Source organism: Pteronotus mesoamericanus, unplaced genomic scaffold (genome assembly GCF_021234165.1).
Source record: "Pteronotus mesoamericanus isolate MK-2021 breed Mesoamerican mustached bat unplaced genomic scaffold, CSHL_Meso_final scaffold_371, whole genome shotgun sequence".
Taxonomy (NCBI): Eukaryota; Metazoa; Chordata; class Mammalia; order Chiroptera; family Mormoopidae; genus Pteronotus; species Pteronotus mesoamericanus.
In genome coordinates, this window is record NW_026555314.1 from 3577444 (window position 1) to 3604481 (window position 27038).

Below are 27038 nucleotides of genomic sequence, written 5' to 3' on the forward strand. Positions count from 1 at the left end.
TCCTCTACTCTGTTATGTGTTCCTCGCTTTCAAGGAGGCTGGTTCTTCCTTCCCCTCTCCACACCCCGTTTACAGCCCCCACCCCCTCAAAAGGAGGAAGAGGAGCCCTTCCCTCCACACTCCGCAGCGTCAGCTGCGCATTTGCTTAACCCTTGGACCAGCTCCCGGGGGAAGGTGTTCAGAAGGGCGGCCAGTGTCAGAAGTTGCAGGGGTCCCCATCCTCTCTGGCCCTGTCTGTGGACTAGGAGATCACCCCAGATCAGCACCTTGCAAAGTGGGCTCTGTAGCACAGTGGGCTCCACGCGGCGGCGGGGGTGGGGTGGGGGGACGTTTCCAAAACCAAGCGAGCTTGAGAACCAGAAACACTGCACGAACACCCACTTTGGAAGGGTTACAGGGCTCAGCAAAATGTTAAGCATTTTAAGAAGTCCAGCACTAAAGAAAACCCAGTTCAACCCAGGGCTTCCTAAACACGTGGGACTGCGGCACCCGTATTTCAAATCCTATGTGGCCAAACCCACCCTGGCAAACCTAGTCTCTGCAAGAGAAGTTCAAGTTCCTCTACAAGGTCTGAGGTGCTCACGCCAGTCCTCAGCACCACAGCTGGCCCTTTGACAGGCCCCCCGTTGTTCCCACCCGTGGGTGCAGGCTCCCCAACCTGGGCCTACGCCTGCCCAGCTGCTCAGCTTCCCTCTGATCCCCTCCTTTCCAGATGGAGGCCCTGCCCTCAGGTCCCAGGAGGCTGTGCCCTAGACCTTCATGGAGCCGGGGTGGGGGAGTGAGGCCCTCCCAGCTCTGCCCCCCGGGTCTGTGGGTCATGTTTAAAACGTGAGGCGAAGCTTCTAGACCAAGAGGAAGAGACAATCCTGGCTTCCCTCTGAACGGGGAAGTGTGAAAAAGGAAAAGTGCCCCACTCCTTTCTGTTGTCCAAACGCTTAGAAATTATGGCTCCGATGCTCCAGGCTGGAAACTTGCCAAAGGCCTCGGGTGCCCGGGACCTCGTCTGCCCATCCAGGGACAGCTGCGGCACGACAGCGCGCGGCTGGGTGGAGCAGCGCACGGGCCGCCCCTCTCCGAAACGCCCGGCTCTGCCCCCAGGCAGGCTGCTGCTGCCCTCCACTCAGCTGTCGTATCCCTCAGGACAGGGGACGGTTTCCTCCTCATAAGGTTCTGGTGAGAACTGAGTGAAATGACAAATCTCATAATGGCCCGCGTGCCAGAGGAGCTCAGTGAGCAGCAGCTTAGGTGAGCCTTCATGGGGGAGATTTCTCCCATCTTGGAAGGGAGAAATCTGAGCTCAGCCAAGTTAAGTGGCTTGTCTAAGGTCACAGAGCTCGTTGGCGCCTGACCCCCAATCCTTTGCTTTCCCATTTTAGCAGCAAAACATCTCCGAGGTGGGTATGTGTCTCACTGGTTTTTGAGGGCATTTACCAATTGTGACTTTCTTTACTCTTGAGACTTTCGGTCTCGAGACTGCACAGGTGAAACGCTTGCTCTTTAGGAGTGGGAGGTAGGGTGGAGGTGAGAGAGGGGCGTCAGTTCTTCTGAAAATAGCTTTTTAAGAATAAAACTAGGTTTATGAATGAAGATGACCCCCTTCCAGTTTGCCAAGAGTCCTCCCCCACGGAAGGAGCGCGCTTCCTCCTGGCTCCCTCTTCCCTGGGCACCCGACCCAGGCACCTCCCGCCCCTGCGCAGCCCCGCAAGCTCCTGCCGAGCTTCTGTCCTCGAGCCCCTTCCTCAGGGCAGCAAAGCCCGTCCGCACACAGGATCTGGGGGGTCAGGAGGGGTCTCGGCACTTTCTCCTTACCCTTAACCCAGGTTTTAAATTATTTAGCATGAGGAAATAAGAATAGAATGGGGGAAACGAGAAAAACAAGAACACCTGTCATGTGCTGCATGCAGCTCTGGGACCTCAGGGTAGGCTTCCTGCCGACCCCTGAGCGCCCCGGATTTTCACAGAAGCAAGAAGGGCCGCATGGAGCCCTTGGAGGAAAGGGGCCTGATCCCCGCAGGTGTCAGCACTGTGGCTGTGTCCCTGTGTCTGTGTCATAGGCCACAGCATGGCCCCTCATCAGTCTATTCATTTGGCCCAGTGATGCTCTTTTCTGCTACGTCCGTCCCTCTCCATCTTATGAAAACTTGACAGCCAGTAAAGTTGAGAAGGGTAGGGAGGCTTGTTGGTGAAGCTGGAACAGCTGGTCTCACACCCTTCTCTCCACGCATGCGTGCGCGTGGACGCTCCCGCACCCGGCAGCTCTGTCGACTGCCGGAGGTGCACTTGTGCCCAAGGGCCTGGCCGGAGAGGGTCTGTCTCTGAGCCCGTCCCGTCCTGCCCCGGCCTGGCTGGGGCCTCTCCTCCTCGCCCTCCAGGAGGCTGTTTGAATCACAGGAGAGAGAGGAAGCAGGAGCCGCAGAGGGATCCTGCTCTCCAGATGTTAAGCAGGGATGATTTCTAGCTCTGCTCATCTCATCCACAGGGCTGGCTCTCCTCCAGCAGGTACCTGGGAGTAAAAACAACAAACAGCCCCGAACGACTCCCTGCATCCTGATCCCCGCCACGGGCTGAGCTCAGCTTCTGGATGGAGGGAGCCCCTGTGCATGTGTGTGCATGTGTGCACATGTATGGATCAGTAGATGCAAAAGGAGCAGTGGGGTTGGGGGCAGGGCATTGTCTGTGAGCAGAGGCTGATTAGTACGTGGAGCTAATCAGCACTATTTATGAAGGTGTTTTGTGCAGGAATTCGTGGTAGGTGATGGGAGGGGTGGAATGATGAGAGGGGGAGGGAGAAATGCCATCAGTAACTGGCAATTGCAGTCCAGGGGTTCTGAGCGTCGTCGGGACTTTGAGACAACTTTAGCAGCAACTCCCCTCTGAGGCTCTTCGACCTGAGGGTCAGAAGGAAAACAGGAGCAAGGGCCTTGCGGACCCTCCGGGTGAGCAGCACATAGTGACTCCACCCCACGTTGCTCTCACCTCTGAAAATATAGGCCCACCGTGCAGACTGGCCACTCAGACATCAGGGGATGGGCTTTTTAAAAAACATCTCTTGACCCAGTTTTCCCTTTTCCTTCTGTGTCCAGGATTTGGGAATCATGGGCTGGAGAGGCTGCGTGGTAACGGTGGGGGCGGGGGGCGGATTTTAATTTGGGATAGGGAGACCTTGAACCTGTCACATGACCTTTCAGAGCCTGGGTTTCCTGTATCACCCAGGAAAGCTTCATGGCACCAAGGGGTCAGCTGTGACGTGGGAAAGCGCATTTTGAGGGAACACAGATGTGTGCTGTGTTGTTGTGACGAGGGGGGGTTGCTTGCCAGCTGAACACCAGGCTGGGGCGGGGGCTGGGGCGGGAGCTGGCGCGGATGCACCGGGAGTGCCCTGGTGCTCCGCTCCCGACGGCGAGCTTCAGGGAGCTATTTCTTCCTTGCCTCTGAATTAATTCTGGCCACAGCAACATTACTGAAAGCTGATAACACTACAGCTAATTCCTAGGACTGAGAATAAAAGCTCCCAGAGGGCAGGGGGCCGGGGCCTGTGTGGGGCAGAAGCCTCGTGTTTCAAAGAGGAATCAGTTCTGTGGCGATCTCTGTCCCGTGTGGACAAGGTCTGGATTTGGGCGCGCACTTTAAAACCCCAGCCTGGCTGCTCATCCCTGAGACCTCCATGCCGGGGGAGGCGAGGGGGCCAGGACACGGCTCCGGCCCAGCAGCCGGCCCAGCAGCCGTTCTGGTGTCAGAGGCCCAGCACTAGCAGCTCCTGGAGGGGAGCTGGGGGAGGTGCCGACGGGGGCAGGTGCCAGCGGGCGGGGAGGTCCTGTCCTCATGCCCGTCTTTGCCTGAGGGCTACCAAAGGTGGTTCCTTGTGACCGTAAAACGCTTCATGGGAGGACAGAATGAGAGCAACGGGAAGTCTTGTAAATTTTTAATCTGAAAAATAAAGAAAGTGTGAATTAGAATTAATGCGTGTATTAAATATTTAAACTTTCTGTACTCACTTTCATTTTTAACATATTCCTCCCTCAAAAGCCTCGATGACGATTGTCAGATTTGTTCCTGAGATGTCCCTCCCTCTCCCCGCCCCGCCCCCAGCCCCAGAGTTAGGCCACAGGGATTCATCATCCTGATGGAAATTTTCATTTTATTTCTCCTACAGGAACTGTCTGATCTCTCTCTCTATATTTATGCTTTCTCTATATGGCAGCATAAATAATTAATGCCATTATAAATATGTCCTATGCAAAATATTTATTAGAAAGAATAACTCTTAAATTTGGCATGTCATTTCATTCCATTTTGTAACCATAGCACATGGGCTACAATTAGTGCGAGGACTGGGGGATCCAGCCCACCTGCTAACGCTAGGTGCGCAAGTCTCCCCGCCCAGCCTGTGAGCCCCACCCCCACCCTGCCATGTGTTACAAGTGTGCATTTGGGTGGCAGAGGCACGTGGAGTCCATTGTCCAGGGTAGAGCTGAGAATGAGTCTGGAAGTGAGACAGGAGAGTCACCCTTCTCGTTAGCAGAATGGGGAGGGAGCTGTCTAGCTCTCTTCAAGTGCATTTGGTAGCATGCATTCAAAAGGACGCGGGGACATTGAGATGCAGGCCACTCTTTACATTTTGGGGTGGAGGCACGGTGGTGGTCCTTGGAGTTTTGGTGAGCTTCCACAATTGATTGCTGGGGAAATTGTAGCAAGCAGTTTCCTAGAGATTGAGGTTCACGCATGCCTTCACTTAACAATATCTACTGAGGGCTTCCTACGTGCTGGGCGTCGACGCTGGCCCTGGAGGAACGGCAGTAAACGAGACGGGCTGCCGGGGGGACCAGGCAGCCGCTGGACACTGCCAGGGCCTCTGCTCATCGCCTTCCCCCCATTCGGCAGCCTTCCTGGCTCTCTTCAGGCGTCTGCCTGGCAGAGCAGCTCCTCCCCAGGCGTTAAGGACTCTGGCTCGTGCGTGGGTGCCGCTGCGTTCCTGGGCCCATCAGCACCCACGGGTCCATTACTGCCTTGTGAGTGGGACTGTGACTAGCACGGGCCCATTCTGCCCTGGGAGGGGTCCCGAAGCCAAATGAGCAACATCAACATCAATGTTGTTCTCTTCTGGACCCCAGGTGCGGTCCTCCCCCTGCAGGCGGGTGAGGGGGTCTTTTGGGAGACACTGGCCCTGCAGACACGCCTCGCCACGCACCACCTCAAGGGCCTGCCCTGGGGGTGAACGTGGCCCTTGTTACCTGCCCTCCTATGGAGTAACTGTTCCCGCCACCCCCAGCCTGCAGCCACCCCGGCTGCGCTCCCAAGCCAGACGTCTGCCATTCACTCGGGCTCTGACCTCGCTAATCGCTGCGTGGGGTAGGGAAGTACGAGGGGACACCCGATGCCCTGGAACACATCTTTGTTTTGTGTTCGCTGTTCGCCGCTCTGTTTGGGAGGCCAGTGTGGCCTCCTCAGCCTGTGGGTCCACTGAGGAGAAAATTAAAACGACAGGCACCCAACTCCTGAGCCCACCTCCCCAGGTGGCTTCTCCTGCTGCCGCCTGCATTCTGCGTCCCCAGAAATTGGACAGCGGGGGAAACCTGGAAATCATCACCTATCGCCACACCTGCTCTGCGCCCCGGCCTGGGCTCTGGCTCGGGGACTGTGACAGGCGTGGGCCATTTGGGGCAGGTGATATCCACCCTGAGAGGCCCTGTGCAAGGCGTTACCCGGGGCTGCCGGGAGCTCTTGCTTGGCTGGATCGAGAGGCTGAGCCTTCTCCACTCCTGGGGAGGAAACAGCAAGTTCTGCAAGGACGGCCTGGTGACTGGACTTCTGCGTGGGGAGGAGCTTCCGATGACTTAGCCGCCCTGTGCTCTGCCACCCTGCAGCAGCGGCCACAGCACCCCACCCTTCGAGTAGGTCCTTTCGGGGCTCTGGGACAGAGCTGGGCCTCCTTCTTGGGGAGGCTTGGAGAGCTGCGGGTCAGTTCTACAAGGCCAACTTGGCCATTTTGCCTTGCTTTTAGAAAACAGGCTTCTGCCTTATTTCTAAGGCCGACTTCCCATTTGTCCACTACATCTCCCCTGTAAGGAGATGCCTAATTTCCTTCCAGACTTCTCCGGTGCTGAATGCCGCCTGCGTACACGCTCCATGCTCTTCTTTCTGGAATGGACCTTCTCCCACCACGTGCTCCCAGGCTGCCGTCCAACTCTACATCCACCCCAAGTCAGAAGGGCTCTTGGCCCCTCCCCGCTTCCCTTCCCTCTGTATGTACCATGCAGACGCTGTACCTTAGCACTCTGCCAGCTACTTTGTTTTCAGAGGAGACTCAGTCGCTGCCCCCCAGAAGGTTTCAGCTCTACTTAATGATTCAACGTCCATCCTGTCATGAAAATAGCCAGATTAAGAGAAAAATAGACCAACCTGACGACTTCTTCAAGAAAAAAATCTGCAAGGCTTGTGAAGAAACAGCTCCCCAGTGGGCCCAGCTCCAGCTCAGACCCAGAGTCTGTTCTGACCCCGCTCAGCCCACGGAGCCCAGAAACGAGGTGACTCTGGTTGGACAACTGAGGGGCCTGGCGCACTGAGCGGGGAGCCTCCAGTGCCCACCCCTGCGACGGCCCGGCTCGTAAACCCGGCCCTTGTTTGCCTGGTGTCTAGTGCCAGGGTGGCAGGGCCGTGGGGCACAGCGCCACGGTGACAAACCTCGAGACCAGCCGATCAGCCCAGGGCCGCGCAGGGCCTCCTATTAAACGGTACAACTATCCAGTAACCCAGGCCTCTTGCACTGTCCCGTCAAACACATGGGACAAGTTGCACAGGGGCCGGAGGAAAGAGACTGAGTGGCGGCAGTGGCCGAGGCCCAGGCTCTCCGCGGGGCTGGGACGGGAGCACGCAGGGGTTGCTCCCGTGAGTCCGTCTCACGGGACTGACCCTGAATCCTTAGGTGGCTGACCTGCGGATGAAATGCCTGGCCCTGGGTGAAGAACAACCGACACTGAAAGGGCCCTCGCCGCTTATGGAGCGCGCACATTTGCTTCTTGCTTACGGCTCACATCCACCCCGAGATGTCCAAGGCTCAGGAAGTTCCAGGGACTTGCCAAGGCCACATGACTAATATAGGGGACTAATATGTGCCCCGTGTTCCTTCAGTGCCCTCCTCCTCCGCGCCTCCGGAACGGAGAGGATTCAGAGGATTCAGGTCTTGTTCTACCCAGATCAGAGCTGAGGCCCAAACAGGCGCTGCTCAGGTTTGATCTGGTGGAGTAGACGGAGCCCAGGGACAGTCCTCCCCTTCCCACCAGGGGAGCAGCCTTCTCCCTTCCGGGCTCGCCCGCCTCTGTCACCCGCACCCACTCCGGTGCCCCGGCCCTGGGCCCCGGGTGCGCAGAAGAGCAGCAGCGGTCGCGGGCTTTCCTGGCGCTGTTTGCGGAGGCCAGGCAGCTACGTCTCTGCCGGGCTCGCTGCTTCTTGGTTCTGCGGGTCTGGCTGCAGGGCTGAGAGGACGTCTGTGAGCGGAGGCAAGGCTGAGGGCCCCGCATGTCCCCGGCCCATCGGTCAGGAGCCTGAACAGCCAGCTTGCGGAGTCATCTTAGATTTGGGAAAACGCACATCCCGTTTGCTGAAAAGCATGCCCTGCTCCCCTGCAGCCCGGGGCGAGAGGCCAGCGTCAGGCTGGGGACAGTCGGCTGTGCTGCTTGGGAAGGCAGCCGGTAAGATGGGCAGGTCCCCCAGGCGGGGCTCACAGGCCACGGACGAGTGTTTGCCTTACAGCCCACAACGCTTCTCACCACTTGAAATTCTCCTAAAAACCCAGAGGAGCTGCTGAAAATATCCCAGGTAATATGAAAATGAATAACGGCTTAGCAAACAGAGCCCAGCTTCTGAGCAAACAGCCCAAAAGGCAAACAGCCCAGATGAAACCAGAAAAGGAGAGGCTGCAAAAGGAGGGTGGGCAGAGAGGAGGAAGAGGGTGGGGTGCGTGGGGGCAGGGGAGTACCAGTTCCGCGTCTCGGCCACCAGTTTCCTTGGCGCTGAGTTGCCCTCTGCCCTTGGAGAGTCCTCTTCTGCCACCCTCCTCCCCGAGGGGTGAAGAAAAACAGCAAAGAAAGCACTTCCCGGCTTTGGCCCACATGGAGGGACTTTGTGGTATAAAGTGCCTGGTGGTCTGGTGTTCTGTACAGTATTTTTCTGTAGCGGAAGGGAGTTGGGGAATGAGGATAGGCGGGCAGTGTGCCTTCCTGAGGAAGAAGGCCTGAGTCCTAGCGGTCACCAGTGTCCCTGTGACCCTGTGACCCTGTGACCCTGTGACCCTGTAGACTCTTGTGGTCTACAGTTTCCTTCTAGGCCAAATGAAAAGGTAGGAGTAGATGATTTCTTGGCGGGGGGTGGGGGGTGTCCTTGCAGCTCTAACGTTGTGTAGGGTTTTCACCCCCATAATCAACAAAGCCTTGGATATGTGCTTAACTCCTTACTACGCTGTATAAGTCAAGGGTGTAGGTGTGGCGGACTCTTGTGTCCTCTAGGGCACAGCTTTCATGTGGACACTCATGTGAGCAGGAACCAGCAGCTTGAGGATCTTTTTGGATGGTCTGAGTAAGATCAGGGAGAAGTTTCTTTCTCCTCACAATGGGGAAGGTGGGAGTACCGTGGCTTGGGAGCCAGAGGGTGGGGATGGAAGGCTTTATATCTATGGCAATTCTCATCTACTGGGTGCTGAGCTATGCTAAGCACGTTGCATTTATGACCTCACTCACTTCCATACTAATCCTCTGAACTAATTTTTATTAGTGTCCTCAATCTACGGAGGAGACTCAGAACTCGGGAAATGCGCACAGGCACATGATGCAGGTCGTGCTCAGGCCTTTGTGATTCAGGGGTCCACGTTCCTAACTGCTGTGTGCCGGCCTTCCGTGACCTCAGGGTCCTGAGAAAGAGTGAGTGACCTGAGAAGGTGAGAGATGCTTAGCGGCAGGAGACCAGGCATCCTAGCTCCCAGAGAGGGTCCTGTCTCCCCCGAGAGCACAGAAGAGCGCCACGCCACGTGGAGCTCTGCACCCCTGCAGTGCTGGCCGGGTGTGTGGGGGCTCCGCCAGTTCATTAGGACAGCTCAGCACGAAACCAGGACGCTTATTTATTTAGTACCTTTTAATAAACTAGAGAAACAGACATGTGATACCAAGTAGGCACCAGGAATATGAGCAAGGACACACAAACGAGGAGCGTGGTGAGGGCAGAAAGAAGCTTCTTGCAGAGAGGAGGGCTGCCTGGGGGCTGGGGGCTGGGGGGTCCAGGCTGGGCTCTGTGCCCTGGCCACCTCTCTGTTGCTGGGCTTCCTCATGCAGTAGGGATGCATTAGAATAGATGGAAAATCTTTCTTTAGGTGGAAGGTTAATCAGAAGTGCTAAGAGAATACCCAACTCCAAGATGCTTTGCTTCCCACGTGTTTGTATTTATTGTGCACCGACAAGGAGCCAGGCCCGGCTGCGGGTCCTGTCCCGGGCACAGAGGTGAGTGAGACAGCAGCGCCTGCCTTCATGGAGCTCCCACCTCATTCTCATGTCACTGCCTCTTCTGTGCTGGGTCCCAGAGTTCCCTCTGTCCCCATGTCTAGCCACAAATGGCTTCCTTCATGAAGGCAGTTAACAAACACTAAGTGTCTACTGTGCACAAGGCCTGGTTGAAGGTATGAGAAATGGAACAAGACAGTCCCTGCCATCAGGGAGTCCCTCTTCTAAGTGGGGAGGGGGAGCCTGACCAAACAGGGAGGCACGTGCGGAAATAAGGCCTGCTAGGTCCCGGGGGCAGCTGAGACGGAGATGAGGCTGGGCACTGCAGGAGCGTGCCGCAGCTGGTGCCGGGGGGTGGGGGACACCACGTATGGACAGGCGGGAAGAGCATCTGGACATTTCCAGCAGAAGGAAAAGCAAGAGCAAAGCCGCCAGGCTGGGCCTGAACCCAGGCACCTGGGAATGGGTAGATGAGAGGGAGAAGGAAGACAAGCAAGATCAGGACGCAGGCAGCGCCACGCAGAGGGACTGGGGAAGCCGCACACGGGCGCTGGTGCTTACTCCAGCTGTACGTGGGGGCGTGCGGAGGACCCACTGGGGCGTAGAAAGACCACATTGGCTGCCTCGTGGATTCAGCGAGACCAGGTGTGTGGCTCTGTGGGCCTGGGCTTGGTCACAGAACTAGAAGGGAGAGGTTAGTGGTTGAATTCAGGTGGTTATCCTCCCATTGACTTTGGGAACAGAGCTGAAAAGACTTCCTGATGCACTGAGGACTTCCTGGGACTGAGGAAAAGGAAGAAGTCCAGACCAAGTCATGGATTTTTAGCAAGCTGGCGGAGAGGGCACTTTTTACTTAGCTGGAGAAAGTTGGCAGGAAGGGACGTGTGGATTTGAGGAGGGACGTTAAAAGATCTGATTTGAATATGCTAAGTCTGGGTTGCCTTCTAGACACCAAAATAGAGATGTTGAGCAGACAGTTGAATACAGATGTCTGGGGATCTGGGAAGAGATGCAGATGGCGAAGGAAATCTGAGAGACCGGAGTGGTAAGAAAGCTTTAGAGCCACGGGACTTGGTAAGATCACACAGAAAGAGAAGGGGCCAAAGCCCCTCCAGTATTTTAGGAAATACCAGCGAAGGAGCCGGGAGGAGCTCCTGGGAAGTGTAGGAAGACAGCAGGGAGAGAGGTCACAGAGCCTGGCTCAGAAAGTGCGTTGAGAAGGAACAATTGGCTGGCTGTGCCAAACGCTACTGGGAGAGCAAGATGAGGACAGAGCTGACCGTCCTTCAGCAAGACACAGCCATTAGTGATCCTGGCGGTCGGGCATCATCAGAGGATTGGCGATTGGAGTGAGCTTTACTTACTAAGAGGAGAGCCATGGCGAGGAAGTGGAGGCAGTAGGTGTAGACGCCCTTGAGTAGATTTGCGATGCAGGAGACCTCAAAACGACGCTGAGAATGGGAGAGGGAGTGGGGTCTGGGAGGAGTAGGATCAAGAAGGCCTTCAGCTAAAGGAGGTATGTTTGTATGCCAATTTTTGAGATGTGTTTGCATGTCAGTGGAAATGACCCAGGAAAGAAGGAGAAAAATGATAATGCAAGAAGAAATAGAAAGATTGCAAGAAAAAGTTTTTGAAATGGCACAGGAAAATGAGTTTTGAGCCCAATGGAGGTGTTGACCTTGGATAGGAGCCAGGACTTTTTCCCCCATTAGAATTGGGGGTGGGGTAGGCAGAGTATTTTGGTTCTGATGCAGATACAATAAAGGACTTGTTGATGGGAAGATGAAGTAGCTCTCATCTTATAGAAATCTATTTTCTCTGTGAAATATATGGCAAGGTCATCAACTGAGAATGAGGTAGGGGAGGGAGTGCTGGAGACTTGAGGATAGAGAAGGAGGTATGATAGTTTCCCCAGAGAATGGGAAATTGAATTTTCTGGGAAGATGTAGTAGGTTTTTCTGACAGTGTTGAGTGAGATTTGTGGTCATGTTTGTAGGAAGTCTAGTCAGAAACCTGTGTCATTTTTCTCCAGCAGCATTCAGCTGCTCCAGGGCGGGTCCTGAATGAGGAGACAGAACACCGGGGCTCAATTTCTACTAGACCAGTGCAATGGGAGGAGAGCTGCCGAAAGGTTCAGGCCATTGGCAAAGGAATGGTTCATGTCGAGCTGTGGCACCAGAGCTGGGCAAGGAGGAATGTGGACACACAGAGAGTAGCAGCCATGCTAACAAAAAGTGGGCTTTTCAAGAAATGATGGTCTTGACATGTTGGAGATTGGACAGAGTGCGAATGTCAGAGCAGGCTAGCTCTAAGGAGGGTGGCAATGGTCAGAAAGTGGGGCATCAGGAATCCACAGTTAGCGAGCGATTCAGATATTGGTGTGAAAGTCTAAGGAATGGCCATGTGAGTAGAGCAAAAGCTCACTGGAGCCGGGACGGTCAAAGAACTGAAAGGCCAGGGTACAGGAAGGATGGTCTTCAGGGGCGTTGAGGTCTCCAGCGGTGACGGCAGGAGTAGCAGTGGAGGCAGACTTCCAGGTGCTGAAGCCATCTGTAACTCAGTGGCGTGACCAGGAAGTTGGTAGAAAGATAGCATTCGATATGTAGAATGGGTCAGGAGGTCTGATGATAGGGTCTTCAACTAAGCTTGGGTTTTTTTGAAAGAAGAAAGACAGTTTAGATGGGGAGTAAGGAAGGTACTACCCGCCTCCCCTTTCTGAAGTATGTTAGGTGCAGAAGATGAAACTGCCTCTATTGGAAAAGGCTTCTAAGGAAGCACATCCTTCAGAGGACACCAGATTTCACTTAAAGCAAGAAAGTGAAGGAGACAGTCAGGGAGGACCGCGATTCCAGAGGGCGTGGTCAGAGGGGGCTCAGGGGAGGTCACAGGGATGCACACAGCAACCTGGAGTTGAGCGTCTACACAGTGATGCAGGGGCAGGTAGACATAGGCTCCTGATGGAGACTTGGGTGAACAGGAGGCTGAGGCGGGATAGGATTAGTCCCGAAAGTCAGAGCGGTCTCTGCCTGAGGACACTGGCACAGCAGGGCTTGGCTTGTGATGGAGGTGTGAGGGCTTCAGTTCAAGACCTGGAGTTGGTACGATGTGGCGACCGGGGACCTGGGTAGGCAATCTAGCCCGCCACTGGGGGTGCGTTCGCTGCCCATGCATGGGAGTGCAAAATTACAATCCTAGCACAGAGACAAAAGCAAGAAAAGCAGGAAAAGCATCTGAGATAGCCTCAATCAACTCTTATTTTTCAGATTAGGACACTAGGTCCCCAGAGGCTAAATAATTTGTCCAAGGCCACCTGATTAGTAAGTGGGGTTAGAACTGATTCCCAACAGAGGCTGAGGCAGAGGGAGCAGGCGTGTAAGGAAGGTCCGGTCCCCTGACCTGGCTGCCGCTGGAAGACCGCTGTGTCTCGCTGTGCCTCTTCTCACCTTGCAGTCACCGTGTTTGCTGCAAACAGGGACATGTACCCGGCTTGGAGGAACCATTGGGAAGCAGAGAGCTTGGGCGGGGGACTCTATCCCTATCACCATCTGTGGCACCTTGGTCAAGTGGCCTCCCTTATCCAGCTTTAGGATCTTCACCTGTAACTGTGGGCGTGCCTGGGTGGCGAGGAGGTAGTGTGGTGGCCGTGACCTGCTGTGGGCAAGGCCGTTCCCAGACCTCTCAAGACCAGGCTGTGGCACCCCCTGGCGTGGGCTCCTGTCTGGCCAGATGAATGAACCATTTACTGAGCACAGTCCTTGCTGCTTCCCTGAGGCTCCAAGGCTACACGAGGAGACCAGCCTGGCTCACAGGCCCTCACAGGCTTAGTGCTAGAAGGCGCCTGAGAGGTCTTTGAATTCATTTGCCTCACATTTGAGATGAAATGCTGTGGGAGCCACAGACAAGGCCCAAAGCTAGGTCACCAACGGCGCTTTATGTTTTTATTCAGCTTGCACTACCTGCCCTTTGGCCTAGCACCTGAGCTGAACACCTCTGAGTTCTGTCCCCAGCCCTGAGTCAGGGGCAAGCACCCAGGGGGTCCTGGTGTCTGGGGGGTCCTTTGTCCTCAGCATAGATAGGAAGCCAGTGAACGTGGCCCCGATGAGCTGGCTCCCGCCTTTCAGGCCCTCTCTTCTTTCAGCCTGCGCAAGTGTTAAATACAGCATCAAATTAAGCAAAATTAAATACATTTCCATGCAGCATTTTTCTCTTGACTGAATCAAACAATGTGGTTGCCATAGGAACAGCCTCTTCTAAAAAGGTCACCTGCAAGAAACTGTGTTTTAGGTACAACTCAAGGAGATTATGGGGGATTAACTCATTTTATACATATATATTAAATATATATTTTTTTCTTTAAAGAGGCTGTTACGAAGGAATAATATCCAACTGAGCTGGAAGATACCCACAGAAAAAATTTTAAGTCCCTGATAAAGGGCTTTTTTTTTCGTTTCCATTTTTTTTTTTTTTTAACCAGCATGCAGTGGGGGTGATATCTGAAATGGCGACTCTGTGTTTTTACTTGGCTTTAATTAAACCTCAGTCGGGGCTGAGAAATGTGGTGAAGCGAGATAATTGCACTATTCCCAGTACAGTTTTTAAACTCTGGCTTTGATATGCACCTCGTGGCAGCCTGAACCTGCACCCAGGCTCCTGCGGCTGCTTGAAGCTCAGCTTATAACCAGCCCTCTTAACCCACAGGCGTCTGGGGAGTGGCCTCCAGGATCCTGAATGGGGAATTAGGCCTTGGGAGGGGGGCGGGGCCAGTCCCCAGCCCTCTGCAAAGAGGCTGTGTCTCCCCTAGAAAATTCCCCTCCCCATGGGGGAGTTCTCCATCAGCTTTCAGTCTCCAAAGTGCTGCGGAAGGGCCGACACCAGCCAGGCTAACTCAGAGGGTAGGATGGGTTTTCTCCAGCTTTGTCTATAGTTCGGAGAGAAACTGGACTCTCTTGAGGAAATCCTTCCTGGATTTGAATGAAAATGAGCTGCCAGGTGCAGGGCCCTTTGTGAGGGTCACGGACAATTGGAAGGGCACTAGGTGTTTCTACTCGGTGCTCTTTGTAAAAAGCCTGGCGGGGTCCTCCCAAGGAGGAGGCTCCGAGCCTCACATGCTCACAGGCCCCACACAGCTGCCCTGGGCCCCACGTGACGCCCCCAGCCCAGCCAGCCATGACACAGGCATGGCAAGCTCAGAGCTGGCTGTCCCCAGGGCCCGCATGACAGACATCCACAGCAACTGAGGTAGACAAGGATACTGGCCGGCCCCTTGCCTCCCACCCACTCAGTCCTGCTGGGTTTCCAGGACGGTTGAGGGCGGGTCCTTTGTTTCGGCCAGGAGGTTGAGGGTCTCCAAGCAGATGGGGCAACAGAAGAACCTGGATCTCAGTGACCCTCTGGCATCCTGGGAATTAAATGAATAGCTCTTCTGGAACCAGGGGCTGCTCGCACTTCAGGGAGCACTCAGAAGTCGCTGGTCCCGGCCAATAGCCCCAACTCTCCACGTCAGCGTCCTCTGCCACTCAGGGTACTTGCTGGGGCCGGGCTTCCCCCCGGGGCCTGTGAGAATTGGGGGCCAGCGCCAGCTCAGAACCACCCCAGGAGGAAAGGCGTGGAAACCGTGGAGTACATGCACGTGATCCTGTCAAACAGGGTTCCAGCAATGTGCAGACAGGCCCCCTTTATACAAATCCCCTTAGAAATGTTCCTTCGAAGACTTCCCGGTGGCTGACCTGCCACCACATAGAACTCTCCCTTTCTGTATTTATCAAGCTGCTATGCCTGAGATTTTCTTGGATTTGTCCTCAGATCCCCAGAGTCCAATCTCTCCCGTTAATTCACTCCAGTGCCAGACACCGCAGACTTGCCTAGTGTAGTCAAGTCTGGGCACTTAACGAAATAGGCAGACCTGGGCTTGAGTTCTAGCTGGCCACTTGTTGAATGTCTCTCTTTCGTCATCTGTCAAATGGGGATAATAATAGCCACCGTCTTGAATAATAGGTCGTTCTCGGGTTGTTCTGAATATTAAATGAGATGACCCCAGGGAAAGGATGAGGGAAAGTATCTGAGTAGCCTAAGTGCTCGATGGATGTTGAATGTTTCGGGAGCACGACTTTTGTACAAAACAAACCATATGTTTCCTTTGCTGTGAAATCCAACTTACCAGCCCAGGGACGCTGCAGAGATTAAAGAAGGCGCAGCAATTTCCAGCTCTAATCCCCTAATGCAACCACCAGGGTTTTCTTGATGCTTAAGAAAAGCAAATCTACAGTTATCCAGGAAGAATTTTATTTTTAGAGCAAGTCAGCCTCTGAACTCACATGTGCCCTTAAAACAAGATCCTGGAGTGCCTGACCAAATGAGAGGACCCAGAAAAAGATCACTGTCCCGAGTGCAGCGCACCCGACCTTGGACTTCCCATCACCTCATTTCCCCATTTGGGACAAGGTGGAGCCGCTCTCGGGGACACTGGCTGCTCCGTGGGAGGTCTGGCCACCTCCCTTTTCCTGTCTTGGGTCGCACTGCTCAGCTTGTCAAATAAGAATCTCCCAAGTACCTTCCAAGAGGGTAGGGAGGAGAGAGAAGCTCTTTGCAGGGCTGTTGGTGCATTGACTGTGGAATCAGACCAAACTGGGTCTGAGGCCGCCTCTGCCAACCCTTAAGTTGCGTGACCTTGGGCTCATTACTGCCTGCTCAGAACATTTCCTTATCTGTAAAACGGACCTATCCCACTGTTTATCTCACCGTGGCATTGCCACATTTAGGTGCAATAATATTTGTAATTATTGTCTCATATTTTCAATACATGCGCATGGCGAGCATCCGGAATCCCCTGGAGGGTTTACTGAAGTGCAAATGGCTGGCCAACCCCAGAGTCTCTGATCCAGTTGGTCTGAGATGGGGCCTGAGGGTCTGAATCCCTGACCAGGCTCTGGGCGATGATGCGGGCCCGGGACCACGCTTTGAAAAGCACTGATCTCTGCAGTCCAAAGTGAGGCAAACATTTGACCCTAATCCATTAACTGTGTACCTTGTAGGTATCCAGACTAGTTCATGAAGGCTTCCAAGTGAGCTTAGAGGACTGGCTTATCTAGACTAGTTCTATCCAGAAGGACATTCTGCAGTGTTAGAAACATTCTATGCCTGTGCCGCCCAGTTTGGTAGCCACCAGCCACATGGGGCAATCGAACACTTGAAATGTGGCTAGTCCAACTGAGGAGCTGAATTTTACATTGACATTTAACTAACCACATGGGGCTGATGGCTACCATATTAGTCAGCGCAGACTAGAGTCTTACAGGTGTGGCTTAGAGAAGGCATCCCTGTCAACCAGGAAGATGACGGTTGAGTGGCAGACACCTCAAGAAGCGAGACGGGGGTCAAGACTCAACATTGCAGCCACCGCTGGTTCAGTGAGTTCCCTCCACCTAAACCTTCGCTGGAGACTAAGAGCCAAGCAAGTAATGACACTCTGCCCCCAGCCCCGCCATGTGCTGAATGTCTAGGACTACCTCTCTCTGGGGGAGACAGGGACAACTGACATAGAGGAGCTACAGGGTTTTCATGTAAAGTAAATGCGATGGGATTCCTGGGGACAATGACAGAATGGCCATGTGCCAGGGCAATGGCTCGTGTGTTTCAGGGATAGAAAATAATAAAGACATTTTCTAGAAGGAAATAGGAATCAGAGGGCATTATGATTTGTTCAGGGTTAGAAGATGGAGGAACAGAAGGGTCGGTTTCAAAGGAACAGCAGGTAACACAAACCAGCGCAGCCAGGAACAACGTGAAAGAAGGGAACCACGTCCTCAGGGTGGAGGAGAGTGAGAAGGAAGAGACTGATGTTTGTGGCTAGATGGATGCTAATTCAGGGCATTCCCAGGAGTGGGAAACCAGTTAAGTGTTACTATTCAAGAGTCACCCTTGCCCTGGCTGGGTAGGTCAGTTGGCGGGAGCTTCATTCTTATACGCCAGGGTTGTGGGTTTGATTCCCAGTCCGGGCACACGGAAGCAGGGACCAATGAATGCATAAATGGGCAGAACAACAAACTGATGTTTCTCTGTCTCTCTCTTTCTCTCTTAAAAGAAAACAGAGACTGACCAAAAAAAAAGAGACACCCTGGTGCCATTTGCCCTAAAATCTCTCTTTCTGGGTGTGCTCTGCCTAGGAAGGTGAAACAACATGGCAGTTCAAATCGTTCGTTCGGAGCCTCAAAGATCTGGTTCTGAACTAGCTCTGCCGCGTATGAGCTCTCGGACCTTAGGCAAATCACATCACCTTGGTCTCCATCTGTACTTGGGAATAATAATGGTACCCATCTACGGGGCTGTTTGGAGAATTGAATGAGATCATGGATCTCGAGTGTTTCACATGATGCCTGGCACATGGCAAGGGCTTTTTAGGTGGCAACTATTATTATGCTTCGCGCACGCCGACTTCGCTCCTAGTCGCAGCGTGGGTTGGCTCTGCGGGCAGTCCCGTCGGGCAGTGCGAGGGTCACACTCTGGCAGCCTTCCCCGGAGCGCGTCCGTAGAGGGGGGTTGTTTCCTCCTGGCCCCCTTCCCTGGGGAGAGGTGACCTCTCAGCCTGCAGCCCCCGGGGCTCAGGTTTTAGCCTATAACCACAGCCATGATGGATGGCGGCGCATGTTTGCGCCAAGACACAAGAAATAGCTTCGCCAGAGACCGACTTAAGCCTGGCCTGATTTAGTACAGAGAAAATGACAGCTGCTGTGCTCGGCTGGCTTCCACCCAGCAGAAGGCTATTTTTTGCAAATAAAATGGTAACTTGCTAATCAGAAAGATAAATTAAGAAGCATTAAGATAATGATGGTCTAATCACCGTCCACACAGAGAATTGTTGGAGTGAATATCCAGGCTACCGAGTGCTTGAGCGCATTTGGTGATTATTTGTATTATGAAGGGAATGGTGGCTTCCAGGCCTGGAATCAATCTAGCTCAGGAAACCCGCAGGCCAGCCCCCTCTGGGAGAGGACACCGGGGACTTTTGGAGGTCATCTGATCCTCTGGCCGCCCCCACCTCCGGGCCTCAGCAGCTTTCTGCAAACCATTCTTCATTTATAGCTGGTTCACCGCTCAGGTCCGCAGCCTCAGTGGGGCGCTGCTGGGGTCCAGCCCTCTGGGCACCCGGTGCCCTTGGGGACCGACTGCGTGGGGATCGCTCTCATTTGAGAGCAACAGAAGGGGCTCCATCTGGGAGGGGGCTGGCCGCAGAGCTGAGAGCAGAATCCGGGGCCGCCCCTCGTGCTTTCGGGACGCTGCTGGACAGGAGCGCCATCCCACGGTGTCCTCAAGCCTGGGGCCCTCTGGCCGAGGGGGGCTGTGGCTCCCCTCATTCTTCAGCTGGGGGCCCCAAAGCCTGTTGAGGGTGGTTCATGCGAGATCTCAGAGGCAGAGCCGAAGCTACAGCTTCACCCTGGGTGGAGAAGGAGCTTTCAGAACCAGGTTCCCTGTTCTATCCCGATGCCTCACCAGGGATAAGGGTGTCAGATGGTGGAAAGACATGAAGCTAAGTAAGTAAAGGAGGCCCAGTTTGCAGTCTTGACAGGCAGGCTGAGGAGTTGAGATTTGCTCTAATATTGAGCTAATCATTAGACTTTGCTTAAGCTTCAGCGTAGCCTCGCCGAGACCCTCGTCTGCACAATGAGGGATAACAGATGACCTACCCCATAGGTTTGCTGCAAGGCTGAGATGCAAGGCTGCGTTTCAAAAGCTGGACATCCTGACCATGAATGGAGGTGGTGGCGTGGCAGTCCTCAGTTTCTGGGCAGTGGTGTCCTCGGGCCAGCTCATACCAGTTTGCAAAAGGTGATTGTTAAATGTTCAAAAATTAGGTTAAAAACAGCCATGATTATAATTAAATTACGTACATTTAAATTTAGTAAGTTGCAGTTAAAAGCAAAGGTATAGGGAGTTCTTGTTTAATGGGCACAGAGTTTTCCTTTGGGATGACGACAAATTCTGGAAATCGATAGTGGTTATGGCTGCATAACAATGTGGACGTACTTGACACCAAATTGTACACACAAAATGTTTTTTTATGAAGGTATAATTGACATATATATATAACGTGTTACTTTTAGATGTACAACTTAGTGATTTGATATTTGTGTATGTTGCAAAATGATCACCAACCACAATTAGTCTAGTTAACATCTGTCACCATATATAGTTACAATATTTTCTTGTGATGAGAATTTTTAAAATTTACTCTCTTAGCAGCTTTAAATATGCAAAACAATATTGTTATCTACGACTACTGTCAGCATGCTATGCATTATGTCCCCTAAAAATGTTCAAAGTGGTAAATTCTGTTACATATATTTCACTAAAATTTAAAAAACAAAAATGAAGGTAAATAAATACTCAAAACTCATGAGTTCCTAAGCATTTTACATTTTACTGCTATCTCTGCTCTTGAGGTTATTTACGAGGGCCGCGTCTGCTCGGTGGAAATACCGTGCAGCGATGGGCTAGTCTGCGTCTCTTCCTTCATCGCAGCTTGAAACTGGCCCTGGAGGGAACATTCCAGAGAGCAGGTTGTTCAACATTTACCAGCACACCACGGTCCCGGGTGGGCTGCGGGGAGGGAGGGGCACCGTGCGGGTCTTGCTGTGAGGACTGACAAGGGACCATGAGACCAGCTGCCACCCGGTGCGGGGCACGCAGTGCACACTCGGGTAGGGAGAGGTGGGTGTAACTGGGGCGGGGGGGGGGGCAAAGAGGGGAACAGGGATGGGGGCAGGCTGCGGAGAGGGCACAGATGCCTCTGGGACGGTGAGGAATGTAGAGCTGGTGCCTAAAAGAAGTTTTGGTGCTTCCCAAATTTGAATTCCCAAAAACTTGCGTGTCTGTTGAGTTTTTAAAAATCAAGTCATTCCTAAGGTGTTAGGAAGTTGTTGCTTTAAAGGCCCATGGTAAATGATTTTTAGAGGAAAGAATCCTTTTGAAACATAAACAATCCCCCCTCCCCATGGAATTTTGTATAAAGATGGAGTTCTACTCAATGTCTTCAAAGGAAGGTTCACCTGAGATTGTGAAAGTGTTCTGTCTGATGTGCTGGTGGGTACGGACCCGCTGAGCCACCCCCGGCCACCCCCTGAGGTTCTGGGAGCCCCCGAATTTCACTGCAGGGCGGGGCTTGGCTGGGGCCCGCCCTGCAGGGCCTGCGAGCCCAGCAGTGGTCAGGGCAGTGTTTCTGGGTGGGCCTCTCCGTCCCCGTCCCCCGCAGCTCCTGTGAACCAGGACCTGGTTCCCTGTGGGAGGGACACTTCCAGGCGCGGCCTTTGGCCCCCTCCCGTTCCTGGGCTGCCGTTGCTGCTGGCCCAGAGTCTCCCAGGAGCGACTCGGCCGGAATGCGCGGGGCGGGCCGGCACATGTTGTAAGTGTCAGGCAGAGCATGGCCCGTAGCCATGGGTTCTTCTTGTCCCTTCCCGAGAGGGACAGTGTTGCTGAAGCGTTCATCCTGGAGAGCACATGCTGCACGTGGAGCATCTCCGCTCACTGAGCGAGCGGGTCTGGGTACCCTGCAGCCTGGGGACTTGCCAGCTGGAACACCCCCTTCATCTCTGACCTTTCACCCCTCAGGCGTTCACTATGAATCTTCTCATCACATTAATAGTCGCCGCCACTCTTTGAGGTTGATGTTTTATTATCCCATTTTGTAGATGAGAAAACGAAGGCACAAGGAAACTCAGCTTGCCAAGCTCATGTCGCTAGGAAGCGGTGGCACTGGGACTCCACTCCAGGGCTGGCTGGTCCCAGAGCCCAAGGCAGCCCCAGCACTGTGCCGTTTGGGGAGCAGCCAGGGGGAGGAGGAGAAGTGACATCTCTCTGGGGAGGATTCAGGTGGGAGTGCAGCCTAGGCTCCCTCCGTCTGGGCTGCCCACCCACCCCTACTCCATCAGCCAGGCTTAGCAGCTCTGGGATTGGTGGGTGGGCGTCTCACAGCTAAGATCCGCCCCCACACACACATACCCCCCCCAAAACATGCATGCACACTGAGCCGCCCACCAGCGCCGCAGCCTGGGGATAGCCTGTGTTAGCAGCCAAAGGCTCTGGGTTCCTTATGGAAACAGAGCCTGACTCCTCCAGCCCACGTGGGCAGGGAAGAGGGGGCTCTGGGGGGCCTCACCAGATGGGGTAGTTCCTCCCTCCCCTCCCTCCAAAGCCTTGGAATCTACAGGCAGTCGGCAACATGTGGCTTTGGGCTAGTTCCTGGCTGAGTGGGTGGGGGAGGAAAGGGGCTGGAAATTCCTGAAGACTCAGTCTTCTGGGGAACAAATGAATCTTCTGCCTCCCAGGTCCCCCCCGGCAGCTGCTGAGCTGCAGAATTTATGGAAGCCCTTCACGCTTTGTGACAGACTGCTAATGAAAGGGAGGCCAGGGCTTCTGCATCTGCCTTCTTTGGTTTCTAATTTGCCTGGGATTGTACCCCCAAGAGGGGGCGAGTGACTTGGAAGCCAGGAAGGCCCCACAGAGCCCTGCAGCCTGTCAGCAGGGCTTGGCTTGAAAGGCCCCTGCCGAGGGCCACCCAGGGGGCTGCTCCCAGCCTCAAGTACCTGCCGGGGATGGGAAACATGCCCTGGGATTAATGGGAACCAGATGGGCAGGACGGCCCTCCACCTGGCCCTCGTCAGAGCGATGCTCTGATTTCTAGCATCGTGGCGGAGCTTTTCTTAGGATTTCTCTAATTTTTTTTTGTATGCTCCAGGCCTCATGCCCAGACACAGGAGCCCGGACGCCTGGCACTTTCTGTCCAAGTGGAAAGATGAGAAAGCTAGGAGGGACCTCTGAGGTCGCCCAGTGCAGCGGTTCTCAACCCAACTGCTCGTTAGAATCACCAGGGGCTTTTAAAAAACTCCCTCGGCCAAGCCCTACCCAGACCCGTGCGTAGGAGTCTCCCGGGAAGGAATCCAGGTGTGGTTTTGTTTCTAAAGCTCCCCAGATGTTCTGACATCCTACCCAGGTTGGGGACCACTGAACTCTTCCTTCGGAGAGGAAGAAAACGAGGAAGTGACCAGCCCAAGGTCACACAGTCAGGACTGGTTATTCTGCCCCCAACACTCGGCGGGGAGTGGGTCCTGCCAGACCATGCAGTGCCCTCCCTGAGTTCTCGTGACCCACAGGCCCACCGAGTCTCTACTAAAGATCGTAGTAGCCTTCTTTTCCTTTTTCCTTTTTCCTTTTTTGTCCGTGTCCCTCCCCCTCCTCAGAACCATGCATAAATGTGTCTCCTCTAGGAAGCTGTCCACCCAGCTCCTCGGACTTGTCATAATATGGACCACAAGTAGCCTCGCTCCTTGGAGCGTGGTCTGAGGACCAGCAGCACTGGCATCACCTGGGTTAGAAATGCCTCAGACCTACTGAGCCTGGGCATCCGTGGGCTCCCCAGGCTGCGTATTTATAAGCGAATTAAAGGTGCAAGAGCGCTGACACTGGCTTGGCACACACCCTCTATCAGATTCATGTGCGCAGGTTTTGTCTCAACAATAAAATTGCCTTCTCCAGAAAGAAGACCACGTCTTGTGTGTCTTGCACAGAACAGACAACAACATAACACAACACTAGGCACACAGTAGGTGCTTTTTACCTTTTGGTCGACCCGAAACCATCTCTCTTAGCTGTCCTGGGTGTGGACGTCTTAGGAGAGTAGACATGAGGTCAGGAAATGGTCAGCGCTTCAAGCTCAGTCCACAGCAGAGGGGACCCAGCTGACCAGGGGACGTCCCCGCAGCTGCCAGAGGGGGGACTCCCACAGTCTCCCACACCCCTGCTGCCTCAGCCGCTGACCCGCCTGTGATCTGGGCAGACAGTGCAACTTTGTCCTTTGGCTTCCTTGCTCTGGAATGGGAATTACAGTGTCTGCTCCACAGGCCTTGTGGGGGCACTTCGAATTGGGGGCTCCTAGTAGGTAGACGGTTAATGCTTTGAGTGAGGATCGAATGCGATACTTGATGTGAAAGTTATTTTATTTTACTTTTTTAATCCTTACCCGAGGATATGTTTCCATTGGTTCTAGAGAGAGAAAGGGGAAGAGAGAGGAGAGATGTCAGCTGGGTGCCTTCCGTAGCACCCGAAATGGGGATCAAACCCACAAACTAGGTATGTGCCCTGACTAGAATCGAACGAGTAACTTTTCTGTGCACTGAATGACGCTCCATCCAACTGAGTCACGTGGCCAGGGCAACATGCAAGTTCTTTGATGTCTCGTCTTACTCACATGGCAGGCCATTTTCTTAGTCTTCCCTTTCCTGTTTTCTGGATGAGAAAACCGAGGCGTCCCTCTCAGGCAAGGCTTGCTGTTCCGGGTCAGATCTGAGCAGAAACAGTTGCCCCGGGTGCTGCAGCGGGAGGCTCCGTCCAACGGGGTGCCATAAAGGTCAGCGCGAACGTGACCGTGACCCCAGCTGGAGCCCGCAGTTAGCCGACCAGGTCCTAGCGGGAGAGGAGATAAAGGTGGGACGGAGACTAGAACCTTAAATCATTTTTTAAGGAAAAAAAAATTGCTGCTCACCACTAGCCTGTTGCCAAGTGTTCATTAAATGTGTGAGCGCTTTCCGCGGACGCCTGCGCCTTCTGCACGCTTGATCCTGAACCCAATAACCTCTCGCCCGCCCGCGGCAGCAGCAGCAAGAGCCTGTGAGGGCTGGGTCTTGCCTGGCAACCACGGTCTGTTCCTGTTCATCTAAAAAATAAAGTGGAGAGGATGTTGCGCTTCTCCCCATGCCCAGCATGAAAGAGCGAAGGATCAGAGCTCTCTCCCAAGCCCCATCCCACCCCTGATGAAAACTTAACCAGCTGCGCGGAGTGAGTGAATCCCCGAAGGGGAATGAAGTCTCTGATGCGAGCTGGGCTGGATGCTGGGAGCTCCCCACGCCCTCCTGGCTGTGAATTCTCCAGGCCCCGGATCCAAGGAGCAGCGTGGACAGCTGTGTGCAGCGACTGGTGGGGCTGAGAAGGCCAGGTCAGGTGTGGGAGGGGCTGCCAGGCCTGTGAGCTGGGGGGAACGGAGCCGCTCGAATTGCACTTCTCGTTTACTTTGCTCCGCACCTACTTTTCTGTGGGCTCCTGGTGACAGAGCCTGAGGAGCCCCAGAGCCTGAGGAGCCCTAGCACCTAATGCCTCTGAACCTCAGTGCCTAATTAATAAGAGTCTGACACACAGCAGTGACTGTAATAAAGGAATAAACGAGGGAGTGAGAGGTCGACCGTGAACCAAGAGTCTACTGCAAAGTCTCATCTCAGTCCTTGGAGTACCACCATCCGTTCACTCAGTCAGCCAGTCAATTAGCATTCATTAAGCAGCATGCTCGTGAAGAGCACATCATTCATTCGTTCACTTATTCATTCATCAAACACTAGGGGAATAGTACCAGGACTTGTCCTAGGGATACTCATCCTCTACCCCAGGATGCTCACAGTGTGGTGGGGGACACGGGTCAGTAAGCTGCAACCAGAAAGAAATGACCACAGCCTTGAGAGTGAACTCCTGAGGTGATACAGGAACCCAGCGGAGGGCGCCCAACGGCACCGAGGAGGCGCGGGATGAGGTTCAATGGGACAGGGTGTGAGGAGGTGATACCTGAGCTGAGCCCCAAAGGGCAGCTAGGAGTCAGCCAGGCGGAGGTGATGGGAAAAAGGCATTTCTGGCAGAGGGCGCAGACACAGACATGGCCCCAGTAGCAGCTCATGACAATAGCAGAGCTAGAATTTTCAGGATGTCTGCGCGTGCTTCTGCCCTGAGAGGCCCCGCTTTGCCCAGGCCCAGCTCTGGCAGGTGGTACAGCAGAGAGAAGCAGGGACAGGGGACGGAGGCCCGGTGCCATCAGCTCCCCTGGCCTCACTTTCTGGTATGTAAAACAAGAGGCAGTGGAAGGACGGGGGTGGGGGGGACTCTGAGATTCCCTCCCCCCACACTGCCATGACAGCGGGCTCTCTCCCAGGGGCTGGCTGGAACTCTAGGGAGTGGCTTCGAGGGACAAACTGACTAGCCCGTCCTCTGATGCCTCTCTGCTTGGCCTTTCCCCTCCCCAGTCTGGGCCAGGCTGGTGGGCCTGAGCATGCCATGTGGTCTCCCGGGACCAGGGTGCCCAGAACCTGTCTCCTAGGGCAAGACCAAGCCATTCTCTCCAGTCGCAGGCCAGTCGCTGCGGGGAACAGTTTGGCGGCTCCTCCAAAGCTCAACGTAGAATCACCTCATGGCCCAGCAGTTCCGCTCCTGGACATAAAGCCAACAGGAGGAAAAGCAGAGACTCCAGCAGATAACATGCACGCCCGTATTCACAGCAGCATTACTCACCACAGCCAAAAGCGGGCACAACCTTGTGTCCATGCACTGATACGTGGACAAACAAGACGTAGTGTGTCCGTGCAGGGGAACAGTATTCAGCCATAAAAGGAAGGCGTTTCCAACACGGTGCAACATGGGTTAACCTTGAAAACAGGTGCTAAGTGAAAAAAGCCAGACACAAAAAGACAAATATCATATGGTTCCACTTACATGAAATACCTAGGATAGGTCAATTCAGAAAGACACAAGCAGATCAGAGGCTCCCGGGACCCGGAGTTGGTGGGGACAGGAGCGGTTGTTGACACGAGGGGACAGAGTTCCTGTTTGGGGTGATGGACAAGTTTGAGAAACAGTGGCGATGGTTGCACAGCAGCGTGACTGTGATTGATGCCACTGAATCAAACACTTAAAAATGGTTAAAATTGCCTATCTGATGTTATACATGGGACCACAACTGAAAAAAAAAGAAAAGAACCCCGGACTAGCTTTTACAGAAGACAGACCAGCCCCTCCTTGAGCTGACAGACCCTCTCCAGCCGCCTGCCCCACCGCCCCTCCCCCCAGGACCCCTCTCAGCTCTGAGCTCTGCCAGGCTGGCGTGTTTCATTTTTGTTTTTATTTCCTGCATCTACATCTGCTTCCACCAGAATCTATTATTGCTCTCTGGGGCTCGTGCCCCTGACAGCGATTATTTGTACATGTAAATCAGAGAGCCAGGGACAAAGCTTTAATGACATCTCTTTGGAGGTGGTGGGAGTGAGGGCCAGCCCCACCTCCCCCAGGCTCCCTCTGCTGGGCACCCGGTGGGGTGGGGATGAGGGGCTAACCCTGGCTGGTTCAGGTTTAAGGAACTTTTTCATGGTAGTGATGTTGATATTGGATTCTAGGGGTACCCACTCTGTATCTTTTAAAGGCGGGGCCTCAGTTTTGAGTCCCCAGCTCCTCCTACGGGGCTGGGCACGTAGTGGGCACTCGATCTAGACTGCCGAAACTCGGCAGGCCTGGCTGTGCCTGGGAAGCAGCCTTCCGTCATGAGGCCGGCAGCGGTGACCCTCCCTTTCCCTCCGCCCTTGGCTTCCTGTCAGAGCTTCGCAGGCCCAGGGAGTAAGCCCACGTTGCCTTACACCTGAGAAGGGAGGACACACATCAGCTCAAGACTGGGGACACGTATCCCGAACGTGAAATGTGGAAGCGGGAGAAGAGGTCCAGGGCGGACCAGAACCCAGACTGGGACAGGCTGCGGTGCCG

General features: G+C 54.2%; 1 protein-coding gene across 1 annotated transcript in view; it reads left to right on the forward strand.

The window, feature by feature from the left end:
- Positions 1 to 27038, forward strand: part of PKNOX2 (PBX/knotted 1 homeobox 2) — a 241302-nt gene that overhangs the window by 90223 nt on the left and 124041 nt on the right. The gene's annotated exons all lie outside the window — the stretch shown is intronic.